Raw genomic sequence first — 9,213 nt, 5'->3', positions numbered from 1 at the left:
TGCAAAACCAGCATCTCATGTCAGCCAATATGAGTTCTAGCTGCTCTGCTTCCAGTCCAGCTCCCTGCTAATGTGCCTGGGCAGGCAGCTGATGATGGTTCAAGTGCCTGGACCCCTGCCACCCATGAGGACAACCAGCTCCAGATGTTGCAGCCAGTTGGAAAGTGAACAGGCAAGTGGAAGATCTCTCTCTCCCTCCCATTGCCTGCCTTCCCACCTCACATCATTCTGCCTTTTAAATAATATAAATCTTTTAATAACATAAAATAACTTATTAAATGTAAAGATAGCAAGAGCTGGAACTTCAGTTTGACTAGGTCTTGGTCCAGAAACAGTTTTTATTGTTAATTCCACTGCTTTGCTATTATCATGTTGTGACTAAAATTGTTTTTGATAAAATTTATTTAAGTTATAGTAATAAAATAGTATCAAACATCCTTAAGGTGATAACATGTTTTAGAAGATGTTTGTTTATATTTGAAAGGTACATTTACAGAGAGAGAAGGAAAGAGAGAAATCCTACATTCACTGATTCACTCCCCAAGTGCCACAATGGCTAGAGCTTAGTTGGTCCAAAACCAGGAGCTAGGAGCTTCATCTGGGGCCCAAGGTCTTGAGCCATGTTCCCATTGCTTTCCAAGAAACATTAGCAGGGAGCTGGTTCAATAGTGGAGGAGCCGGGATACAAACTGGTGCCCAAATGGGATGCCATTCCTGCAGGCAGACTTAACCTACTAAGCCATGGTTCCGGCCCCAGGAGATGACATTTTAAAATGCTGGTATTGAGGTTCCTAGTGATAAGCATTATATAGTATGTTCTCGTTTGATCTTATCATTAACCAAAATGTGTCATTATTAAGAGATAGGAAGGCAGATAACTCCCATCTGCTGGTTCATTCTCCATATGCCTGTGGTACCCAAGGTTGCACTAGATGAAGCCAGGATCTCAATCCAGGTCTTCCACAAGGGGGTCAGGAGCCAAATTGTTTGAACCAGCGCCTGCTGTCACCAAGTATCTGTACCAGCGGGAAGCTGGAGCCAGGAGTAAGAGGCAGGTATTAAACCCAGGTACTCCAACGTGATACATTACATCTTACTAGGCTGGCTGCCTACAACTTCCAGTTTATTTTTTTAAAAGATACTTTATTTTTTTGTTGGAAAGTTAGATATACAGAGAGGAGGAGAGACAGACATGAAGATCTTCCGTCCACTGAATCACTCCCCAAGTAGCCACAACGGCTAGAGCTGAGCCAAGCCAAAGCCAGGAGCCTGGAGCCTCTTTCAGGATTCCCACATGGGAGCAGGGTCCCATGGCTTTGGGCTGTCCTCAACTGCTTTCCCAGGCCACAAGCAGGGAGCTGGATGGGAAGCAAGGCCCCCAGAATTAGAACCAGCACCCATATGAGATCTGGACAGGTTCAAGGTGAGGACTTTAGCTGCTAGGTTACCACATTGGACCCTTGATTTTTTTAATAAGATTTATTTTTTTTTAAGATTTATTTATTTTTATTACAAAATCAGATATACAGAGAGGAGAGACAAAGAGGAAGATCTTCCATCCGATGATTCACTCCCCAAGTGAGTGCAACGGCTGGTACTGCGCCGACCCGAAGCCGGGATTTATTTTTTATTTGAAAGGCAGAGTTAAAGAGGGGAGATGGGGGTGGGGAGAGAGATCTATCCACTGGTTTACTCAGTTGGCCACAGTAGCTCAAAGGTGGGGCTGTATAATGCTAAAGCCAAGAGCCTGGAGCTTCTTCTGAATCTTCTGCATAGGTGTAGAGGCCCAAACACTTAAGCCATCTGCTGCTGCTTTCCTGGGCGTGCATTAGCAGCTGGGTCTCAAATTAGCACTTTATATGGGATGCTGGTATTGCACGCAGGGGCTTAACTTGCTATATTAACCCCATCATCGAATCTTTAAAAACCCTGTGAAATTAGGTACTTTTCAAAAAGCATTTAAAATTTTAATTATAAAATGTACACCAATTCCGGGCTCGGCAGCGTGGCCTAGTGGCTAAGGTCCTCGCCTTGATCCCATATGGCCGCTGGTTCTAGTCCCGGCAGCTCCACTTCCTCTCTGTCTCTCCTCCTCTCAGTATATCTGACTTTGTAATAAAAATAAAATAAATCTTTAAAAAAAAAAAAAAAATGTACACCAATTCCAAGAACTGAGATGGCTTACACTGCTGTAATTGGATTTGGAATCTGAATGAGTCCAAAACCCCCCAAACCAGGATTATACCAGTTTTCTTTTCCCAGCATGTGGGGTCTGTGTGGTCCTCGGCCCCACTAACAACTCTCATCCTCTATTCCATTTCTCTGAAGTGTTTGGTTTCAGCAATAAATTACTGCCTACTTAAAGTGTGAGTGATGGCTTAAAATATTACATTTTGCAAATAAAGTCCAAACTGACATTTTTAAGGACCAGAATACGTTTCCATCTTGGTATATCTCCATTGCTGAGAGTGGCTTTTGAAAGAGATGAAAAAATACACCATTGATATGGTTTTGTATGGTAGCTTTTTCTGAGTTGTGATGGGTTCTGAGAGAACAGCCCCTTGTTCAATTCTGTGGCACTGGAGAGACATTTAGCTTGCCTCCAAAGGCAAATACAAGGAAATGGGACCATTTCTTGGGATTCTGAATGATCCGGAGTTGAAGATTTAATTTATTAGAATCTCTGTTTGCATTGTCTGGTTGGGTGTGTTTCCCTGGTTAAATTTATCAGCCATCAGCTGATAAGTGCCTTGGCTCCCATACAAAGATCCTGAGAAGGGTTTAAACACTCAGCTGGATTACTGAATTCTTTACTAGCTCAGCAGTTACTTTGTAAGTTATTTCAAAATACTCTTTAAGCCATTTTAAATTTGATGCTTATAGATTTGGATGAACTAAAGTTACCAATTTCCTAAAGATTAAAATATTCAGTGACATTCACTGTACAATTAATTTTGCCAACATTCCTCTTTGTTTTTCAAACCTGAGTTTATTTATTAGAGTATTATGAAAGAGCCAGAAATTTCCCACACCATTTCAGATATATTTTGTTAATAGGCAGAGAGCAAAAGGTAACAAATAAAAATTATAGATTTTTTAAAGAACTTTTTATTGAAAAAGCGAATTTACAGAGAGATGGAAATACAGAGAGAAAGAGCTTCTATCTGTTAATTCACTTCTCAGGTGGCTGCAACGGCCAGAACTGAGTCAATCTGAAGGAAGGAATCAGGGGCCTCTTCAGATTCCTCATGTGGGTGCAGGATCTCAAGGCCTTGGGCCATCCTCTGCTGCTTTCCCAGGCCACAGACAAGGAGCTGGATGGGAAGTGGAGCAGCTGGGACACGAACCAGCACCCACATGGGATTCTGGTGCATGTAAGGCGAGGATTTTAGCCAGAATACAGATTAATTTGAGTGTAAGTGAAGACGTATATCATTAGGAAGTGTTGGTAGTTCATAATCAATTGACAATTGACAATTTTCTTTCTCTTCTTTTGATTAAATCAAATCATTGGTGAGAAATGTGACCCGAGCTAACCTGTTGATCATAAACTTGGCCTGGTGGTGTCCTTTTGCATTTACACGCTTCACTCCTCACAGTGAAACCAGTCTTAAAATTGTCTCAAAGATAGGACGTCTCAAAGATAGGGACACACGGCCTGTAGTGCTAGAGCTGAATGCCAAACCCACATTAGCTCAAAGCTCATTTTTTTTTACCACTCTGAAGATTGTAAAACAAGCTGCCAAGTTTAAAGCTCAAGAATGCAAGTTTTCCATAAATAAGTATACTACATCAATTTCAAATACAAATTAGGTTAAAAAGTAATTACTACATAAATTCAAATTAGGTGAAAAAGAAATAAACAATTGTAATAGATGCTAAGTGCTGGTCAATTGGTTTAGGCTACATGCAGGTAGGATGGTTGGCTGGCCAGAGGAGGTGGGTAGCCCGGGAGCCGTGCCAGGATGACTAGGTAGGAGTTGGGGCTTTGGGGAGGGGTCTGGTTGTTGTGGGGAGGTTCTGGCTTAAGGGGTGGATGCACAAAGGCCAGGAGGCAGGATAGATGGCCTGTGTTGAGCCTCTTAAAATTTTGGCTCCAACTTACTTAAGTAAAAGGAACAAAATGTAATGTCCAGAGTTCTTAGGAAAGTTTGTGAACAGAAAGTGGACACATTCCCTGGTGGAAGACTTTTGAATTAAGATCAAAGGCTTGAGGGTTTATGTGTTGTTCATTTCAGCAAACCCCTAGGTGCCCTGGATTTATTTTAGGTTGTATAACTTCAGTTTCTCTGAAGGCACTGGCTTAATTGATTGCTTTGTCCAGAAAGCCTCAAGAGTTGTAAATATTTATGCAGACAGTTGTTGAGAACATTTCAAAACTTCCTACTGTTTGTTCCTTTAAGGAGGACTGAGCAAGAAACCACACATAGCCAGAACTGGAAACAAATTGGAAATGGGTCAGAAGGAAGGGTGAAGAGTTGGGGAATACATTGACTTACTTTTAACAGCTTGCCTACTTTTTGCTGTAATGAATATATTGTTCTTAGATAACTGCCAAGTTATTCCTTAAAAGATTCAGGCCATTCAAACGAGAAAGTTGGCAGGAGATGGGAAAGGAACACTAAATAGGTGGACATGAATTTTCCCAACCAATCAATATATACAAGTTAAAAATTTGCTCAGCAAGAAGGGATGTTTGACCAATGTTAGTAAATATATGACTCATTCTATAGTATAAACTGAAAAGAATTCAGAGTTTAGATATAAGCATTGGATATTTGTGATTTGAATAATTTCTTTCAAGTATGTGGACTCCAGAGGAAGTCAACTCTGTGTTTAATACCAGCTCCATCACCCTAACAGCAGCGTAATCCCCGCTTCAATTGCTCCTTTTTAAAAACACAAAATCATATCAACCTGTGTGGTTATCATGAGGCGTAAATGAATTCATAAAATGAAGTGTTTAGTGAATTACTTGTAGTAAACAGTAAGTGTTAGTATTACACAGAAGCCACACACATTGGCAATCAGAACCAAATTAGGCCTACAGACCTATTTTGTTTTGCAGGCATAGTATTTAAAGTCAGAATAAGTTGAATATCTGTAGGCATGAAGTTTGCTCTCCTACTGACCACAGGTCCCACCATGAGCTCCATGCAGTATCTCACACCCAGCCTGACTCACATTCATGGCATGTTACAAATAGGTGAGTGTGCAGCCAGAGCTGCAGGATTGGTGATTAGCAACAAATGGTCCACCACTTCTAGCTTCGCAGAGCAGGGCTGTGCTCTCTCCCAGAATGCTTACCTAATTCAAACTGTTGTTGATAGAACAGATGGAGTCCCGGTGTGACTTCCAGAACCTCTGTGAGCCAGATGTTCCTGGTTGACGTTCATTTGTGTGATGGCTGATGCTTCGAAGGCAGTAGAAATGTGTGTGGAAGATGTGGTTCCTGGGCAACGCCTGTGGTGTTCAAGAACTGATGATTGGGTATGAGGAAGCAAAAGTGCAGCTGGAATGACAAGCGAATCAGAGGCCACATTAATGTGTCTGGGTTCTAACAATGGCATCAGAGTTGAAAACAAGTACTTCTCTACAAATGGCCCATACCACATATATTTTGGGTATATGCTCATGGATATTATTTGCATTATTTCTGGTGTAATCATCTCCTTGGATAAACAGTGCCTTTGGGGCTAGGGAGTTGAATATCTTTGTTGTTATTTCTGGGTAGACTTTGCATACCCCTGCATAAGGACTGTTTTCCTTCAAGTCACCCTTTTCTCGTTACATAGTCCTGCCTCGCTGGACTGTGTTTTCCTTTTTATTTTTAATCACAATCTTCCAAGCTGCTTGGTTATGTAATAATATCCTGTGTGTTTAAATGCAGGCCTACATAATGCATTTCTCAGAGAAAACTTCAAGAGGTTTTTAAATAAGTCACAAGATCTGTTTTTTTGAGTGCTAGCCAAGAATACTTTAGGAATTCGATCACTAGAAGCTATTTCATGACATCCTATATTCGTTTCTCACTGCAATCATTTTACACAACATAATTTTTTAAACTGACTAGTAAATTGAGAAATTAAAGATACCACCTCCACTCCTTTCTTGTAAGCTACTCCATGTGTTTATTAGAGATAGACTTGTTTGAATCTTTGGGGGAATATATAATACAGTGTTTCCTAAGAGTTGTTTTCTTTGAGATTTATTTATTTATTTTTATTGGAAAGTCATATATCCAGAGAGGAGGAGAGACAGAGAAGATCTTCTGTCTGCTGATTCACTCCCCAAGTGGCCGCAATGGCCGGAGCTAGGAGCCAGGAGCCAGGAGCCTCTTCCGGGTCTCCATGTGGGTGCAGGATCCTAAAGCTTTGGGCTGTTCTCTACTCTTTCCCAGGCCACAGATAGGGAGCTGGATGGGAAACAAGGCCGCCGGGAGTAGAACTAGCACCCATATGAGATCCCAGGCATGCAAGGCGAGGAGTTTAGCCACTAGGCTACTGCACCAGGGCCAAGAGATTTTTTTTTTAAAACAAAACATGTATTACAGGTCACCACTACAGAAATCTTGGGGGAAAACCACATAAGTATAAAGGAAATCTCTCTCTCTCAATATATATATAATCTCTATTTATATATCTATATCTGTCTATCTATATAGATAGACAGATATAGATATATCTATATATTATAATTATATATTATAGATCTATATCTATCTATATCAATCTATATCTATCTATATATCCATATATATAACTTTAAAAAGTTACAGAGAGGGAGAGACAGGGTGAGAGGAATATCCCATCTTCTTTTTTATTCCCCAGGTGGTTACAATGGCCAGGGCTGGGCCAGGACAAAGCCAGGAGCCAGAAGCTTCATCCAGGTCTCCCACCTAGGTGGCAGAGTTGTAAAACCCTTGGGCCATCTTCCTCTATTTTTCCCAAGCCATTAGCAGGGAACTGGATTGGAAGTAGAGCAGCTGGGATGTGAACTGGCACCTACTACACCTCAATGCCGGCCCTGAAAAAGACTTTTTTAATGCTCACAGTTGTACTAGATGAAAAATAACCACCATTGATATTTGGTGTATGTCCTTCCAGTTGTATCCTTGGCATACATACATATGTATGTGAAAGAATGATAAATTCTGTATAATTTTAATGCATTTTAGCTTAGTAATACAATGGGGAGAAAATCATATTAGAAAAATATTCTTAATTTTTGTTTTATAGGAGACTATTTTAATTAAGAGGAAACATGTTTTCTTTTTTCTGTTAAAATCGAAGCGTATGTTAAGCTTCAAGTCTTCCGAGGTAAGTCTTTAATTACCAGATAAAGTTGATGAAGCTACTGTCCCATGTACAGTTCTTTGTAATGCTGGAATAACCTCTGTCAGTGTGGATAGATTTCCAGAATGGAATGGCACCTGGGATTGTTGTCCTAATGTCACTTCCCAGTAGAGTCTCCTTTGCTTTCATCCTCAGTGAATTTGAGCACCTTTTCTTATACTTTAAATAAACTAGAGGAGTTCACTTAAAAGTTTGTTTTTATGTGAAAGACAAAGAGACAGAGTTCTTTCATCCTTTGGTTCATTTCCATAATGCTCACAAGGGCCAGAGTTGGGTTAGGCTCCAGCCAGGGCCTCAACTCAGTCTGAGTCTCCCCCATGGGTGAGTTGGATGACAAGGGACATAAATGCTTGAGCCATCACCTGCTGTGTGCTAGAAAGAAGCTGGGTTGGAAGCTGAGTAGCTGCGACTTGAACCAGATGCTTTGATGTGGGATTCAACTGCTCCCTCAACTGCCTGACCCAGAAAGTCGATTTTTCTTAAACACCTTTGAAAAATAGATCTGTTTTCCTTATTTGTAAGGCAGAGTGACAGAGAAAAAGAGAGTTACATCTTCCCTCTGCTGGATTGCTCTGTAACTGCTGCCTGCCAACAGCCAGGGCTGGGTCAGGCTAAATCCGTCAATCTGTAATTTCATCTGGGTCTTCCACATGGGTGGCAGTGGTCCAAGCACATGGTCATCTTCCACTGCCTGCCCAGGTGGTTCAGAAAGGAGTTGGGTTGGAAGCCGAGTGAAGGGATTTGAAGCACTACTGGGACATGGAATGGTAGTGTCTCAAATGGTCAGTGTACCATATTACCTAACCCTCTCCATAATCCCTGTGATTAAAAATACTCCCTGGGGGCCCAGCAGCGTGGCCTAGCAGCTAAAGTCCTTGCCTTGAACATGCTGGGATCCCATATGGGCACAGGTTCTAATTCAGGCAGTTCCACTTCCCATCCAGTTCCCTGCTTGTGGCCTAGGAAAGCAGTCAAGGACGGCCCAAAGCCTTGGGACCCTGCACCTGTGTGGGAGATCTGACTCCTGGCTTTGGATCAGCTCAGCACCGGCCATTGCAGTCACTTGGGGAGTAAATTATTGGACGGAAGATCTTCTCTCTGTCTCTCCTCCTCTCTGTATATGTGACTTTGCAATAAAAAAAAAATAAATATTTTTTTTTAAAGTATGCAAAAGTTTTTAAAAGTACTCCCTGAGTAGTAGTTACTCTCATTTTTATGAGTTTTTATGAAAATTACTTTGTTCAAATTGAGACTAAGTTTAGTCTTAACAAATCAATTTTCAATCAATTCTTTCAGCTTTGTTACTTACTGTCTTTTACTAGAGCAAGAAAAATACAGCCTTTCCTCTTAGGTTTCCCTTTATCTCCTTCCTGCTTCTCTTCCTCCCTCCCTCCCTTCCCTCTTCCCTTTCTTCCTATGCCAGGTCAATTGAGGAGAGACAGAAAATGAGTTTCCAAACCTCCCTGAAAGTTCATTTGCCACTCAGCAAACATTGAGAATTGCACAGGACTAAGTCATCTTGGCTATTTGGCTTTGTGCTCCTGGTTTTCGTCAGCACTACCCCACCGCTCCTCCACCCTCCCCCACCCCTCCCCCCAAAAAAAGCTTTTTTAGTTTGTTTCCTGATGGGCTAGCTCAGCCATAAAACAAACCAAGAGAAGTGACCTGCTGACCCCAGGCTCAACCAAGCAATAAGAGGGCCAACAGATCAATGAGCCCTTTGTGAATTAATATGCATTGCAATCAGTTTCCAGATTCATTTAATGTGGATGGAGCTGGTCTCTGGGGACTGTTTTCTTTGCTCTTAAGATCTTGAGTCTATTTTAGTTGAAGCACCTGCCTTAACAGACTCTGGATG

This window comes from Ochotona princeps, chromosome 9 (genome assembly GCF_030435755.1).
Source record: "Ochotona princeps isolate mOchPri1 chromosome 9, mOchPri1.hap1, whole genome shotgun sequence".
NCBI lineage: Eukaryota > Metazoa > Chordata > Mammalia > Lagomorpha > Ochotonidae > Ochotona > Ochotona princeps.
This window is presented reverse-complemented; position numbering follows the sequence as displayed.